Below are 20,226 nucleotides of genomic sequence, written 5' to 3' on the forward strand. Positions count from 1 at the left end.
ATCCCAATACAGATAATATTCTCCTCCACATACATATAACCTCTTATCCCTATACAGATAATATTCCCATCTACATACATGTAACCTCTCATCCCTATACAGATAATATTGTCATATACATACATATAACCTTTCATCCCTATACAGATAATATTCTGATCTACATACATGTAACCTCTCATCCCTATACAGATAATATTCTCATATACATACATATAACCTTTCATCCCTATACAGATAATATTCTGATCTACATACATGTAACCTCTCATCCCTATACAGATAATATTCTCATCTACATACATGTAACCACTCATCCCTATACAGATAATATTCTCATATACATACATGTAACCTCTTATCCCTGTACAGATAATATCATCTACATACATGTAACCTCTCATCCCTATACAGATAATATTCTCATCTACATACATGTAACCTCTCATCCCTGTACAGATAATATTCTCCTCTACATACATGTAACCTCTCATCCCTATACAGATAATATTCTCATCTACATACATGTAACCTCTCATCCCTATACAGATAATATTCTCCTCTACATACATGTAACCTCTCATCCCTATATAGATAATATTCTCCTCTACATACATGTAACCTCTCATCCCTATATAGATAATATTCTCATCTACATACATGTAACCTCTCATCCCTATACAGATAATATTCTCCTCTACATACATGTCACCTCTCATCCCTATACAGATAATATTCTCATCTACATACATGTAACCTCTCATCCCTATACAGATAATATTCTCCTCTACATACATGTAACCTCTCATCCCTATACAGATAATATTCTCATCTACATACATGTAACCTTTCATCCCTATACAGATAATATTCTCCTCTACATACATGTCACCTCTCATCCCTATACAGATAATATTCTCATATACATACATGTAACCTCTCATCCCTATACAGATAATATTCTCATATACATACATGTAACCTCTCATCCCTATATAGATAATATTCTCCTCTACATACATGTCACCTCTCATCCCTGTACAGATAACATATTAATCTACATACATGTAACCTCTCATCCCTGTACAGATATTATTCTCCTCTACATACATGTAACCTCTCATCCCTATATAGATAATATACTCCTCTACATACATGTAACCTCTCATCCCTATATAGATAATATTCTCCTCTACATACATGTCACCTCTCATCCCTGTACAGATAACATATTAATCTACATACATGTAACCTCTCATCCCTGTACAGATATTATTTTCCTCTACATACATGTAACCTCTCATCCCTATACAGATAATATTCTCCTCTACATACATGTAACCTCACATCCCTATACAGATAATATTCTCCTCTACATACATGTAACCTCTCATCCCTATACAGATAATATTCTCCTCTACATATATGTAACCTCTCATCCCTGTACAAATAATATTCTCCTCTACATACATGTAACCTCTCATCCCTGTACAGATAATATTCTCCTCTACATACATGTAACCGCTCATCCCTATACAGATAATATTCTCATATACATACATGTAACCTCTCATCCCTATATAGATAATATTCTCCTCTACATACATGTAACCTCACATCCCTATACAGATAATATTCTCCTCTACATACATGTAACCTCTCATCCCTTTACAGATAATATTCTCCTCTACATATATGTAACCTCTCATCCCTGTACAGATAATATTCTCCTCTACATACATGTAACCGCTCATCCCTATACAGATAATATTCTCATATACATACATGTAACCTCTCATCCCTATACAGATAATATTCTCATATACATACATGTAACCTCTTATCCCTATACAGATAATATTCTCCTCTACATGCATGTAATCTCTCATCCCTATACAGATAATATCATCTACATACATGTAACCTCTCATCCCTATACAGATAATATCATCTACATACATGTAACCTCTCATCCCTATACAGATAATATTCTCATATACATACATGTAACCTCTCATCCTTATACAGATACTATTCTCATCTACATACATGTAACCTCTCATCCCTATACAGATAATATTCTCCTCTACATACATGTAACCTCTCATCCCTATACAGATAATATTCTCATCTACATACATGTCACCTCTCATCCCTATATAGATAATATTCTCCTCTACATACATGTAACCTCTCATCCCTATACAGATAATATTCTCCTCTACATACATGTAACCTCTCATCCCTATACAGATAATATTCTCCTCTACATACATGTAACCTCTCATCCCTATACAAATAATATTCTCCTCTACATACATGTAACCTCTCATCCCTATACAGATAATATTCTCATGTACATACATATAACTTCTCATCCCTATACAGATAATATTCTGATCTACATACATGTAACCTCTCATCCCTATACAGATAATATTCTCATCTACATACATATAACCTCTCATCCCTACACAGATAATATTCTGATCTACATACATGTAACCTCTCATCCCTATACAGATAATATTCTCATATACATACATATAACCTCTCATCCCTATACAGATAATATTCTCATATACATACATGTAACCTCTCATCCCTATACAGATAATATTCTCATATACATACATGTAACCTCTTATCCCTGTACAGATAATATCATCTACATACATGTAACCTCTCATCCCTATACAGATAATATTCTCATCTACATACATGTAACCTCTCATCCCTATACAGATAATATTCTCCTCTACATACATGTAACCTCTTATCCCTGTACAGATAATATTCTTCTCTACATACATGTAACCTCTCATCCCTTTACAGATAATATTCTCATCTACATACATGTAACCTCTCCTCCCTATATGGATAATATTCTCCTCTACATACATGTAACCTCTCATCCCAATACAGATAATATTCTCCTCCACATACATATAACCTCTTATCCCTATACAGATAATATTCCCATCTACATACATGTAACCTCTCATCCCTATACAGATAATATTGTCATATACATACATATAACCTTTCATCCCTATACAGATAATATTCTGATCTACATACATGTAACCTCTCATCCCTATACAGATAATATTCTCATATACATACATATAACCTTTCATCCCTATACAGATAATATTCTGATCTACATACATGTAACCTCTCATCCCTATACAGATAATATTCTCATCTACATACATGTAACCACTCATCCCTATACAGATAATATTCTCATATACATACATGTAACCTCTTATCCCTGTACAGATAATATCATCTACATACATGTAACCTCTCATCCCTATACAGATAATATTCTCATCTACATACATGTAACCTCTCATCCCTGTACAGATAATATTCTCCTCTACATACATGTAACCTCTCATCCCTATACAGATAATATTCTCATCTACATACATGTAACCTCTCATCCCTATACAGATAATATTCTCCTCTACATACATGTAACCTCTCATCCCTATATAGATAATATTCTCCTCTACATACATGTAACCTCTCATCCCTATATAGATAATATTCTCATCTACATACATGTAACCTCTCATCCCTATACAGATAATATTCTCCTCTACATACATGTCACCTCTCATCCCTATACAGATAATATTCTCATCTACATACATGTAACCTCTCATCCCTATACAGATAATATTCTCCTCTACATACATGTAACCTCTCATCCCTATACAGATAATATTCTCATCTACATACATGTAACCTTTCATCCCTATACAGATAATATTCTCCTCTACATACATGTAACCTCTCATCCCTATACAGATAATATTCTCATATACATACATGTAACCTCTCATCCCTATATAGATAATATTCTCCTCTACATACATGTCACCTCTCATCCCTGTACAGATAACATATTAATCTACATACATGTAACCTCTCATCCCTGTACAGATATTATTCTCCTCTACATACATGTAACCTCTCATCCCTATATAGATAATATACTCCTCTACATACATGTAACCTCTCATCCCTATATAGATAATATTCTCCTCTACATACATGTCACCTCTCATCCCTGTACAGATAACATATTAATCTACATACATGTAACCTCTCATCCCTGTACAGATATTATTTTCCTCTACATACATGTAACCTCTCATCCCTATACAGATAATATTCTCCTCTACATACATGTAACCTCACATCCCTATACAGATAATATTCTCCTCTACATACATGTAACCTCTCATCCCTATACAGATAATATTCTCCTCTACATATATGTAACCTCTCATCCCTGTACAAATAATATTCTCCTCTACATACATGTAACCTCTCATCCCTATACAGATAATATTCTCCTCTACATACATGTAACCGCCCATCCCTATACAGATAATATTCTCATATACATACATGTAACCTCTCATCCCTATATAGATAATATTCTCCTCTACATACATGTAACCTCACATCCCTATACAGATAATATTCTCCTCTACATACATGTAACCTCTCATCCCTTTACAGATAATATTCTCCTCTACATATATGTAACCTCTCATCCCTGTACAGATAATATTCTCCTCTACATACATGTAACCGCTCATCCCTATACAGATAATATTCTCATATACATACATGTAACCTCTCATCCCTATACAGATAATATTCTCATATATATATATACATGTAACCTCTCATCCCTATACAGATAATATTCTCATATACATACATGTAACCTCTTATCCCTATACAGATAATATTCTCCTCTACATGCATGTAATCTCTCATCCCTATACAGATAATATCATCTACATACATGTAACCTCTCATCCCTATACAGATAATATCATCTACATACATGTAACCTCTCATCCCTATACAGATAATATTCTCATATACATACATGTAACCTCTCATCCTTATACAGATACTATTCTCATCTACATACATGTAACCTCTCATCCCTATACAGATAATATTCTCCTCTACATACATGTAACCTCTCATCCCTATACAGATAATATTCTCATCTACATACATGTCAACTCTCATCCCTATATAGATAATATTCTCCTCTACATACATGTAACCTCTCATCCCTATACAGATAATATTCTCCTCTACATACATGTAACCTCTCATCCCTATACAGATAATATTCTCCTCTACATACATGTAACCTCTCATCCCTATACAAATAATATTCTCCTCTACATACATGTAACCTCTCATCCCTATACAGATAATATTCTCATGTACATACATATAACTTCTCATCCCTATACAGATAATATTCTGATCTACATACATGTAACCTCTCATCCCTGTACAGATAATATTCTCATCTACATACATGTAACCTCTCATCCCTATACAGATAATATTCTCATCTACATACATGTAACCTCTCATCCCTATACAGATAATATTCTCATATACATACATGTAACCTCTTATCCCTGTACAGATAATATCATCTACATACATGTAACCTCTCATCCCTATACAGATAATATAATCTACATACATGTAACCTCTTATCCCTGTACAGATAATATTCTCCTCTACATACATGTAACCTCTCATCTCTATACGGATAATATTCTCATCTACATACATGTAACCTCTCATCCATATACAGATAATATTCTCCTCTACATACATGTAACCTCTCATCCCTATACAGATAACATATTAATCTACATACATGTAACCTCTCATCCCTATACAGATAATATTCTCCTCTACATACATGTAACCTCTCATCCCTATATAGATAATATTCTCCTCTACATACATGTAACCTCACATCCCTATACAGATAATAATCTCCTCTACATACATGTAACCTCTCATCCCTATACAGATAATATTCTCCTCTACATACATGTAACCTCTCATCCCTATGCAGATAATATTCTCCTCTACATACATGTAACCTCTCATCCCTATACAGATAATATTTTCCTCTACATACATGTAACCTCTCATCCCTATACAGATAATATTCTCCTCTACATACATGTAACCTCTCATCCCTATACAAATAATATTCTCCTCTACATACATGTAACCTCTCATCCCTATACAGATAATATTCTCCTCTACATACATGTATCCTCTCATCCCTATACAGATAATATTCTCCTCTACATACATGTAACCTTTCATCCCTATACAGATAATATTCTCCTCTACATACATGTAACCTCTCATCCCTATACAGATAATATTCTCCTCTACATACATGTAACCTCTCATCCTTATACAGATAATATTCTCCTCTACATACATGTAACCTCTCATCCCTATATAGATAATATTCTCCTCTACATTCATGTCACCTCTCATCCCTGTACAGATAACATATTAATCTACATACATGTAACCTCTCATCCCTGTACAGATATTATTCTCCTCTACATACATGTAACCTCTCATCCCTATACAGATAATATTCTCTTCTACATACATGTAACCTCTCATCCCTATACAAATAATATTCTCCTCTACATACATGTAACCGCTCATCCCTATACAGATAATATTCTCATATACATACATGTAACCTCTCATCCCTATACACATAATATTCTCCTCTACATACATGTAACCTCTCATCCCTATACAGATAATATTCTCCTCTACATACATGTAACCTCTCATCCTTATACAGATAATATTCTCCTCTACATACATGTAACCTCTCATCCCTATATAGATAATATTCTCCTCTACATTCATGTCACCTCTCATCCCTGTACAGATAACATATTAATCTACATACATGTAACCTCTCATCCCTGTACAGATATTATTCTCCTCTACATACATGTAACCTCTCATCCCTATACAGATAATATTCTCTTCTACATACATGTAACCTCTCATCCCTATACAAATAATATTCTCCTCTACATACATGTAACCGCTCATCCCTATACAGATAATATTCTCATATACATACATGTAACCTCTCATCCCTATACACATAATATTCTCCTCTACATACATGTAACCTCTCATCCCTATACAGATATTATTCTCCCCTACATACATGTAACCTCTCATCCCTATACAGATAATATTCTCCTCTACATACATGTAACCTCTCATCCCTATACAGATAATATTCTCATCTACATACATGTAACCTCTCATCCCTATACAGATAATATTCTCCTCTACATACATGTAACCTCTCATCCCTATATATATAATATTCTCCTCTACATACATGTCACCTCTCATCCCTATACAGATAATATTCTCCTCTACATACATGTCACCTCTCATCCCTGTACAGATAATATTCTCCTCTACATACATGTAACCTCTCATCCCTATACAGATAATATTCTCCTCTACATACATGTAACCTCTCATCACTATACAAATAATATTCTCCTCTACATACATGTCACCTCTCATCCCTATACAGATAATATTCTCCTCTACATACATGTCACCTCTCATCCCTGTACAGATAATATTCTCCTCTACGTACATGTAACCTTTCATCCCTATACAGATAATATTCTCCTCTACATACATGTCACCTCTCATCCCTATACAGATAATATTCTCATATACATACATGTAACCTCTCATCCCTATACAGATAATATTCTTCTCTACACACATGTAACCTCTCATCCCTATACAGATAATATTCTCATATACATATATGTAACCTCTCATCCCTGTACAGATAATATTCTCCTCTACATACATGTAACCGCTCATCCCTATACAGATAATATTCTCATATACATACATGTAACCTCTCATCCCTATACAGATAATATTCTCATATATATACATGTAACCTCTCATCCCTATACAGATAATATTCTCCTCTACATACATGTAACCTCTCATCCATGTACAGATAATATTCTCATCTACATACATGTAACCTTTCATCCCTATACAGATAATATTCTCCTCTACATACATGTCACCTCTCATCCCTATACAGATAATATTCTCATATACATACATGTAACCTCTCATCCCTATACAGATAATATTCTCATATACATACATGTAACCTCTCATCCCTATATAGATAATATTCTCCTCTACATACATGTCACCTCTCATCCCTGTACAGATAACATATTAATCTACATACATGTAACCTCTCATCCCTGTACAGATATTATTCTCCTCTACATACATGTAACCTCTCATCCCTATATAGATAATATTCTCCTCTACATACATGTAACCTCTCATCCCTATATAGATAATATTCTCCTCTACATACATGTCACCTCTCATCCCTGTACAGATAACATATTAATCTACATACATGTAACCTCTCATCCCTGTACAGATATTATTTTCCTCTACATACATGTAACCTCTCATCCCTATACAGATAATATTCTCCTCTACATACATGTAACCTCACATCCCTATACAGATAATATTCTCCTCTACATACATGTAACTTCTCATCCCTATACAGATAATATTCTCCTCTACATATATGTAACCTCTCATCCCTGTACAAATAATATTCTCCTCTACATACATGTAACCGCTCATCCCTATACAGATAATATTCTCATATACATACATGTAACCTCTCATCCCTATATAGATAATATTCTCATATACATACATGTAACCTCTCATCCCTATATAGATAATATTCTCCTCTACATACATGTAACCTCACATCCCTATACAGATAATATTCTCCTCTACATACATGTAACCTCTCATCCCTATACAGATAATATTCTCCTCTACATATATGTAACCTCTCATCCCTATACAGATAATATTCTCCTCTACATACATGTCACCTCTCATCCCTGTACAGATAATATTCTCCTCTACATACATGTAACCTCTCATCCCTATACAGATAATATTCTCCTCTACATACATGTAACCTCTCATCACTATACAGATAATATTCTCCTCTACATACATGTAACCTTTCATCCCTATACAGATAATATTCTCCTCTACATACATGTCACCTCTCATCCCTATACAGATAATATTCTCATATACATACATGTAACCTCTCATCCCTATACAGATAATATTCTCCTCTACACACATGTAACCTCTCATCCCTATACAGATAATATTCTCATATACATATATGTAACCTCTCATCCCTGTACAGATAATATTCTCCTCTACATACATGTAACCGCTCATCCCTATACAGATAATATTCTCATATACATACATGTAACCTCTCATCCCTATACAGATAATATTCTCATATACATACATGTAACCTCTCATCCCTATATAGATAATATTCTCCTCTACATACATGTAACCTCACATCCCTATACAGATAATATTCTCCTCTACATACATGTAACCTCTCATCCCTATACAGATAATATTCTCCTCTACATATATGTAACCTCTCATCCCTGTACAGATAATATTCTCCTCTACATACATGTAACCGCTCATCCCTATACAGATAATATTCTCATATACATACATGTAACCTCTCATCCCTATACAGATAATATTCTCATATATATATATATATATATATATACATGTAACCTCTCATCCCTATACAGATAATATTCTCATATACATACATGTAACCTCCTATCCCTATACAGATAATATTCTCCTCTACATGCATGTAATCTCTCATCCCTATACAGATAATATCATCTACATACATGTAACCTCTCATCCCTATACAGATAATATCATCTACATACATGTAACCTCTCATCCCTATACAGATAATATTCTCATATACATACATGTAACCTCTCATCCCTATATAGATAATATTCTCCTCTACATACATGTCACCTCTCATCCCTGTACAGATAACATATTAATCTACATACATTTAACCTCTCATCCCTGTACAGATATTATTCTCCTCTACATACATGTAACCTCTCATCCCTATATAGATAATATTCTCCTCTACATACATGTAACCTCTCATCCCTATATAGATAATATTCTCCTCTACATACATGTCACCTCTCATCCCTGTACAGATAACATATTAATCTACATACATGTAACCTCTCATCCCTGTACAGATATTATTTTCCTCTACATACATGTAACCTCTCATCCCTATACAGATAATATTCTCCTCTACATACATGTAACCTCACATCCCTATACAGATAATATTCTCCTCTACATACATGTAACCTCTCATCCCTATACAGATAATATTCTCCTCTACATATATGTAACCTCTCATCCCTGTACAAATAATATTCTCCTCTACATACATGTAACCGCTCATCCCTATACAGATAATATTCTCATATACATACATGTAACCTCTCATCCCTATATAGATAATATTCTCCTCTACATACATGTAACCTCACATCCCTATACAGATAATATTCTCCTCTACATACATGTAACCTCTCATCCCTATACAGATAATATTCTCCTCTACATATATGTAACCTCTCATCCCTGTACAGATAATATTCTCCTCTACATACATGTAACCTCTCATCCCTGTACAGATAACATATTAATCTACATACATGTAACCTCTCATCCCTGTACAGATATTATTCTCCTCTACATACATGTAACCTCTCATCCCTATATAGATAATATTCTCCTCTACATACATGTAACCTCTCATCCCTATATAGATAATATTCTCCTCTACATACATGTCACCTCTCATCCCTGTACAGATAACATATTAATCTACATACATGTAACCTCTCATCCCTGTACAGATATTATTTTCCTCTACATACATGTAACCTCTCATCCCTATACAGATAATATTCTCCTCTACATACATGTAACCTCACATCCCTATACAGATAATATTCTCCTCTACATACATGTAACCTCTCATCCCTATACAGATAATATTCTCCTCTACATATATGTAACCTCTCATCCCTGTACAAATAATATTCTCCTCTACATACATGTAACCGCTCATCCCTATACAGATAATATTCTCATATACATACATGTAACCTCTCATCCCTATATAGATAATATTCTCATATACATACATGTAACCTCTCATCCCTATATAGATAATATTCTCCTCTACATACATGTAACCTCACATCCCTATACAGATAATATTCTCCTCTACATACATGTAACCTCTCATCCCTATACAGATAATATTCTCCTCTACATATATGTAACCTCTCATCCCTATACAGATAATATTCTCCTCTACATACATGTCACCTCTCATCCCTGTACAGATAATATTCTCCTCTACATACATGTAACCTCTCATCCCTATACAGATAATATTCTCCTCTACATACATGTAACCTCTCATCACTATACAGATAATATTCTCCTCTACATACATGTAACCTTTCATCCCTATACAGATAATATTCTCCTCTACATACATGTCACCTCTCATCCCTATACAGATAATATTCTCATATACATACATGTAACCTCTCATCCCTATACAGATAATATTCTCCTCTACACACATGTAACCTCTCATCCCTATACAGATAATATTCTCATATACATATATGTAACCTCTCATCCCTGTACAGATAATATTCTCCTCTACATACATGTAACCGCTCATCCCTATACAGATAATATTCTCATATACATACATGTAACCTCTCATCCCTATACAGATAATATTCTCATATATATACATGTAACCTCTCATCCCTATACAGATAATATTCTCCTCTACATACATGTAACCTCTCATCCATGTACAGATAATATTCTCATCTACATACATGTAACCTTTCATCCCTATACAGATAATATTCTCCTCTACATACATGTCACCTCTCATCCCTATACAGATAATATTCTCCTATACATACATGTAACCTCTCATCCCTATACAGATAATATTCTCATATACATACATGTAACCTCTCATCCCTATATAGATAATATTCTCCTCTACATACATGTCACCTCTCATCCCTGTACAGATAACATATTAATCTACATACATGTAACCTCTCATCCCTGTACAGATATTATTCTCCTCTACATACATGTAACCTCTCATCCCTATATAGATAATATTCTCCTCTACATACATGTAACCTCTCATCCCTATATAGATAATATTCTCCTCTACATACATGTCACCTCTCATCCCTGTACAGATAACATATTAATCTACATACATGTAACCTCTCATCCCTGTACAGATATTATTTTCCTCTACATACATGTAACCTCTCATCCCTATACAGATAATATTCTCCTCTACATACATGTAACCTCACATCCCTATACAGATAATATTCTCCTCTACATACATGTAACCTCTCATCCCTATACAGATAATATTCTCCTCTACATATATGTAACCTCTCATCCCTGTACAAATAATATTCTCCTCTACATACATGTAACCGCTCATCCCTATACAGATAATATTCTCATATACATACATGTAACCTCTCATCCCTATATAGATAATATTCTCCTCTACATACATGTAACCTCACATCCCTATACAGATAATATTCTCCTCTACATACATGTAACCTCTCATCCCTATACAGATAATATTCTCCTCTACATATATGTAACCTCTCATCCCTGTACAGATAATATTCTCCTCTACATACATGTAACCGCTCATCCCTATACAGATAATATTCTCATATACATACATGTAACCTCTCATCCCTATACAGATAATATTCTCATATATATATATATATATATATATATACATGTAACCTCTCATCCCTATACAGATAATATTCTCATATACATACATGTAACCTCTTATCCCTATACAGATAATATTCTCCTCTACATGCATGTAATCTCTCATCCCTATACAGATAATATCATCTACATACATGTAACCTCTCATCCCTATACAGATAATATCATCTACATACATGTAACCTCTCATCCCTATACAGATAATATTCTCATATACATACATGTAACCTCTCATCCCTATATAGATAATATTCTCCTCTACATACATGTCACCTCTCATCCCTGTACAGATAACATATTAATCTACATACATGTAACCTCTCATCCCTGTACAGATATTATTCTCCTCTACATACATGTAACCTCTCATCCCTATATAGATAATATTCTCCTCTACATACATGTAACCTCTCATCCCTATATAGATAATATTCTCCTCTACATACATGTCACCTCTCATCCCTGTACAGATAACATATTAATCTACATACATGTAACCTCTCATCCCTGTACAGATATTATTTTCCTCTACATACATGTAACCTCTCATCCCTATACAGATAATATTCTCCTCTACATACATGTAACCTCCCATCCCTATACAGATAATATTCTCCTCTACATACATGTAACCTCTCATCCCTATACAGATAATATTCTCCTCTACATATATGTAACCTCTCATCCCTGTACAAATAATATTCTCCTCTACATACATGTAACCGCTCATCCCTATACAGATAATATTCTCATATACATACATGTAACCTCTCATCCCTATATAGATAATATTCTCCTCTACATACATGTAACCTCACATCCCTATACAGATAATATTCTCCTCTACATACATGTAACCTCTCATCCCTATACAGATAATATTCTCCTCTACATATATGTAACCTCTCATCCCTGTACAGATAATATTCTCCTCTACATACATGTAACCGCTCATCCCTATACAGATAATATTCTCATATACATACATGTAACCTCTCATCCCTATACAGATAATATTCTCATATATATATATATATATATATATATATATATATATACATGTAACCTCTCATCCCTATACAGATAATATTCTCATATACATACATGTAACCTCTTATCCCTATACAGATAATGTTCTCCTCTACATGCATGTAATCTCTCATCCCTATACAGATAATATCATCTACATACATGTAACCTCTCATCCCTATACAGATAATATCATCTACATACATGTAACCTCTCATCCCTATACAGATAATATTCTCATATACATACATGTAACCTCTCATCCTTATACAGATACTATTCTCATCTACATACATGTAACCTCTCATCCCTATACAGATAATATTCTCCTCTACATACATGTAACCTCTCATCCCTATACAGATAATATTCTCATCTACATACATGTCACCTCTCATCCCTATACAGATAATATTCTCCTCTACATACATGTAACCTCTCATCCCTATACAGATAATATTCTCTTCTACATACATGTAACCTCTCATCCCTATACAGATAATATTCTCCTCTACATACATGTAACCTCTCTTCCCTATACAGATAATATTCTCCTCTACATACATGTAACCTCTCATCCCTATACAGATAATATTCTCCTCTACATACATGTAACCTCTCATCCCTATACAGATAATATTCTCATATACATACATGTAACCTCTCATCCCTATACAGATAATATTCTGATCTACATACATGTAACCTCTCATCCCTGTACAGATAATATTCTCATCTACATACATGTAACCTCTCATCCCTATACAGATAATATTCTCATCTACATACATGTAACCTCTCATCCCTATACAGATAATATTCTCATCTACATACATGTCACCTCTCATCCCTATACAGATAATATTCTCCTCTACATACATGTAACCTCTCATCCCTATACAGATAATATTCTCCTCTACATACATGTAACCTCTCATCCCTATACAGATAATATTCTCCTCTACATACATGTAACCTCTCTTCCCTATACAGATAATATTCTCCTCTACATACATGTAACCTCTCATCCCTATACAGATAATATTCTCCTCTACATACATGTAACCTCTCATCCCTATACAGATAATATTCTCCTCTACATACATGTAACCTCTCATCCCTATACAGATAATATTCTGATCTACATACATGTAACCTCTCATCCCTGTACAGATAATATTCTCATCTACATACATGTAACCTCTCATCCCTATACAGATAATATTCTCATCTACATACATGTAACCTCTCATCCCTATACAGATAATATTCTCATATACATACATGTAACCTCTTATCCCTGTACAGATAATATCATCTACATACATGTAACCTCTCATCCCTATACAGATAATATAATCTACATACATGTAACCTCTTATCCCTGTACAGATAATATTCTCCTCTACATACATGTAACCTCTCATCTCTATACAGATAATATTCTCATCTACATACATGTAACCTCTCATCCCTATACAGATAATATTCTCCTCTACATACATGTAACCGCTCATCCCTATACAGATAATATTCTCATATACATACATGTAACCTCTCATCCCTATACAGATAATATTCTCCTCTACATACATGTAACCTCTCATCCCTATACAGATATTATTCACCCCTACATACATGTAACCTCTCATCCCTATACAGATAACATATTAATCTACATACATGTAACCTCTCATCCCTATACAGATAATATTCTCCTCTACATACATGTAACCTCTCATCCCTATACAGATAATATTCTCATCTACATACATGTAACCTCTCATCCCTATACAGATAATATTCTCCTCTACATACATGTAACCTCTCATCCATATATAGATAATATTCTCCTCTACATACATGTCACCTCTCATCCCTATACAGATAATATTCTCCTCTACATACATGTCACCTCTCATCCCTGTACAGATAATATTCTCCTCTACATACATGTAACCTCTCATCCCTATACAGATAATATTCGCCTCTACATACATGTAACCTCTCATCACTATACAGATAATATTCTCCTCTACATACATGTAACCTTTCATCCCTATACAGATAATATTCTCCTCTACATACATGTCACCTCTCATCCCTATACAGATAATATTTTCATATACATACATGTAACCTCTCATCCCTATACAGATAATATTCTCCTCTACATACATGTCACCTCTCATCCCTATACAGATAATATTTTCATATACATACATGTAACCTCTCATCCCTATACAGATAATATTCTCCTCTACACACATGTAACCTCTCATCCCTATACAGATAATATTCTCATATACATATATGTAACCTCTCATCCCTGTACAGATAATATTCTCCTCTACATACATGTAACCGCTCATCCATGTACAGATAATATTCTCCTCTACATACATGTAATCTCTCATCCTTATACAGATAATATTCTCCTCTACATACATGTAACCTCTCATCCCTATACAGAAAATATCATCTACATACATGTAACCTCTCATCCCTATACAGATAATATTCTCATATATATACATGTAACCTCTCATCCCTATACAGATAATATTCTCATATATATACATGTAACCTCTCATCCCTATACAGATAATATTCTCCTCTACATACATGTAACCTCTCATCCATGTACAGATAATATTCTCCTCTACATACATGTAATCTCTCATCCCTATACAGATAATATTCTCCTCTACATACATGTAACCTCTCATCCCTATATAGATAATATTCTCCTCTACATACATGTAACCTCTCATCCCTATACAGATAATATTCTCATCTACCTACATGTAACCTCTCATCCCTGTACAGATAATATTCTCATCTACATACATGTAACCTCTCATCCCTATACAGATAATATCATCTACATACTTGTAACCTCTCATCCCTATACAGATAATATTCTCATATACATACATGTAACCTCTCATCCTTATACAGATAATATTCTCCTCTACATACATGTAACCTCTTATCCCTATACAGATAATATTCTCATCTACATACATGTCACCTCTCATCCCTACACAGATAATATTCTCCTCTACATACATGTAACCTCTCATCCCTATACAGATAATATTCTCCTCTACATACATGTAACCTCTCATCCCTATACAGATAATATTCTCCTCTACATACATGTAACCTCTCATCCCTATACAGATAATATTCTCCTCTACATACATGTAACCTCTCCTCCCTATACAGATAATATTCTCATCTACATACATGTAACCTCTCATCCCTGTACAGATAATATTCTCCTCTACATACATGTCACCTCTCATCCCTGTACAGATAATATTCTCCTCTACATACATGTAACCTCTCATTCCTATACAGATAATATTCTCCTCTACATACATGTAACCTCTCATCCCTGTACAGATAATATTCTCCTCTACATACATGTAACCTCTCATCCCTATACAGATAATATTCTCCTCTACATACATGTAACCTCTCATCCCTATACAGATAATATTCTCCTCTACATACATGTAACCTCTCATCCCTATACAGATAATATTCTCCTCTACATACATGTAACCTCTCATCCCTATACAGATAATATTCTCCTCTACATATATGTAACCTTCTATCCCTGTACAGATAATATTCTCCTCTACATACATGTAACCTCTCATCCCTATACAGATAATATTCTCCTCTACATACATGTAACCTCTCATCCCTGTACAGATAATATTCTCATATACATACATGTAACCTCTTATCCCTGTACAGATAATATTCTCCTCTACATACATGTAACCTCTCATCCCTGTACAGATAATATTCTCCTCTACATACATGTAACCTCTCATCCCTATACAGATAATATTCTCATCTACATACATGTAACCTCTCATCCCTATACAGATAATATTCTCCTCTACATACATGTAACCTCTCATCCCTATACAGATAATATTCTCCTCTACATACATGTAACCTCTCATCCCTGTACAGATAATATTCTCCTCTACATACATGTAACCTCTTATCCCTGTACAGATAATATTCTCCTCTACATACATGTAACCTCTCATCCCTGTACAGATAATATTCTCCTCTACATACATGTAACCTCTCATCCCTATACAGATAATATTCTCCTCTACATATATGTAACCTCTCATCCCTGTACAGATAATATTCTCCTCTACATACATGTAACCTCTCATCCCTGTACAGATAATATTCTCCTCTACATACATGTAACCTCTCATCCCTGTACAGATAATATTCTCATATACATACATGTAACCTCTTATCCCTGTACAGATAATATTCTCCTCTACATACATGTAACCTCTCATCCCTATACAGATAATATTCTCCTCTACATACATGTAACCTCTCATCCCTATACAGATAATATTCTCCTCTACATACATGTAACCTCTCATCCCTATACAGATAATATTCTCCTCTACATACATGTAACCTCTCATCCCTATACAGATAATATTCTCCTCTACATACATGTAACCTCTCATCCCTATACAGATAATATTCTCCTCTACATACATGTAACCTCTCATCCCTGTACAGATAATATTCTCATATACATACATGTAACCTCTTATCCCTGTACAGATAATATTCTCCTCTACATACATGTAACCTCTCATCCCTATACAGATAATATTCTCCTCTACATACATATAACCTCTTATCCCTGTACAGATAATATTCTCCTCTACATACATGTAACCTCTCATCCCTATACAGATAATATTCTCCTCTACATACATATAACCTCTCATCCCTATACAGATAATATTCTCCTCTACATACATGTAACCTCTCATCCCTATACAGATAATATTCTCCTCTACATACATGTAACCTCTCATCCCTAAACAGATAATATTCTCATCTACATACATGTAACCTCTCCTCCCTATACAGATAATATTCTCCTCTACATACATGTAACCTCTCATCCCTATATAGATAATATTCTCCTCTACATACATGTAACCTCTCATCCCTATACAGATAATATTCTCCTCTACATACATGTAACCTCTCATCCTTATACAGATAATATTCTCCTCTACATACATGTAACCTCTCCTCCCTATACAGATAATATTCTCCTCTACATACATGTAACCTCTCATCCCTATACAGATAATATTCTCCTCTACATACATGTAACCTCTCATCCCTATATAGATAATATTCTCCTCTACATACATGTAACTTCTCATCCCTATACAGATAATATTCTCCTCTACATACATGTAACCTCTCATCCCTATATAGATAATATTCTCCTCTACATACATGTAACCTCTCATCCCTATACAGATAATATTCTCCTCTACATACATGTAACCTCTCCTCCCTATACAGATAATATTCTCCTCTACATACATGTAACCTCTCATCCCTATATAGATAATATTCTCCTCTACATACATGTAACCTCTCATCCCTATACAGATAATATTCTCCTCTACATACATGTAACCTCTCATCCCTGTACAGATAATATTCTCTACAAATAATGTGCATTCAGGAGTTACAGAAGATACTTTGTGTAGATTAAGGGAAGGCTTTGCTGCCACCAGTGGTAAGAAGTGGTACTGCAGGTAAAAATAGTAACTTTATTGAGAATGACCTGCACCTATAGGTGTGATACAACTTGTTTAACCATATAAAATAAGAATCTAATATACACCCAATTATTATAAGAGGTATTAAACCTGACATTACTGAGTCAATCGCTATTACAGCTGCGAAAACAAACCATTCAGAAGGAGAATAGGAACACGCAAGTGACTGTAGGCCAGTGTTTTTCTAATAGTGTGGCTCCAGCTGTTGCAAAACTACAATTCCCAGCATGCCCGGACAGCCGTTGGCTGTCCGGGCATGCTGGGAGTTGTAGTTTTGCAACAGCTGGAGCCACACTGTTTGGAAAACACTGGCCTGGACAGTTGGGTTAGAGCATCTCTAGAAGGGCCAATCTACCAAAGATGCTTCAAAGAAGGACAATGGGGGACAGGATGAGGAGCGCCCAAGGATCATTGATGTGTGGAGACGAAAGCTAGCCTGTCTGGTCCCATCCCACAGAAAGCTGCAGTAAAGCAAACTGCTGCCCAAAAAGTTGCTGCTGGCTATGATAGGCTGCATTCACACCACGTTTTTGCAAAGCAGTTCCCGTATCAGCTTTTTTTGATAAAAAAACGTATGTCTTAAAACCGGACCGAACCATATATACCTCTGCATGTTTTTAAACCGTATACCGTTTGAAAACGCATGTACGGTTGCATACGGTTTAATACGTTTTTTGAAAGAAAAAAAAACCTGATACGGTTTCCATCAGTTTTTTCACCCGGACATAAATGACATGTCTATACATACGGTTTGCAATATGGTTTCAGACAGTTTTTACACTAAAACCGTATACGGGAACTGGATTGCCAAAACGTG

At 34.5% G+C, this 20,226-nt stretch overlaps 1 protein-coding gene and 1 long non-coding RNA gene across 11 annotated transcripts in view; one reads left to right on the plus strand and one right to left on the minus strand.

Annotated features, from left to right (window-relative positions):
* ASAP1 (ArfGAP with SH3 domain, ankyrin repeat and PH domain 1) overlaps positions 1-20,226 on the minus strand; it is a 389,691-nt gene that overhangs the window by 279,301 nt on the left and 90,164 nt on the right. The gene's annotated exons all lie outside the window — the stretch shown is intronic.
* The window catches only part of LOC130274439 (uncharacterized), a 105,523-nt gene that overhangs the window by 58,297 nt on the left and 27,000 nt on the right, over positions 1-20,226 (plus strand). For 4 of the 5 annotated variants that reach the window (XR_008844381.1, XR_008844383.1, XR_008844382.1 and 1 more), the window contains exon 2: positions 19,282-19,385. The exons of the other annotated variant lie outside the window; for it this stretch is intronic. This is a non-coding gene — a long non-coding RNA (uncharacterized LOC130274439). The remainder of the gene's footprint in view (positions 1-19,281; positions 19,386-20,226) is intronic. 5 annotated transcript variants of the gene reach the window in all.

Source organism: Hyla sarda, chromosome 5, assembly GCF_029499605.1.
Source record: "Hyla sarda isolate aHylSar1 chromosome 5, aHylSar1.hap1, whole genome shotgun sequence".
In the NCBI taxonomy this organism is placed as follows: domain Eukaryota; kingdom Metazoa; phylum Chordata; class Amphibia; order Anura; family Hylidae; genus Hyla; species Hyla sarda.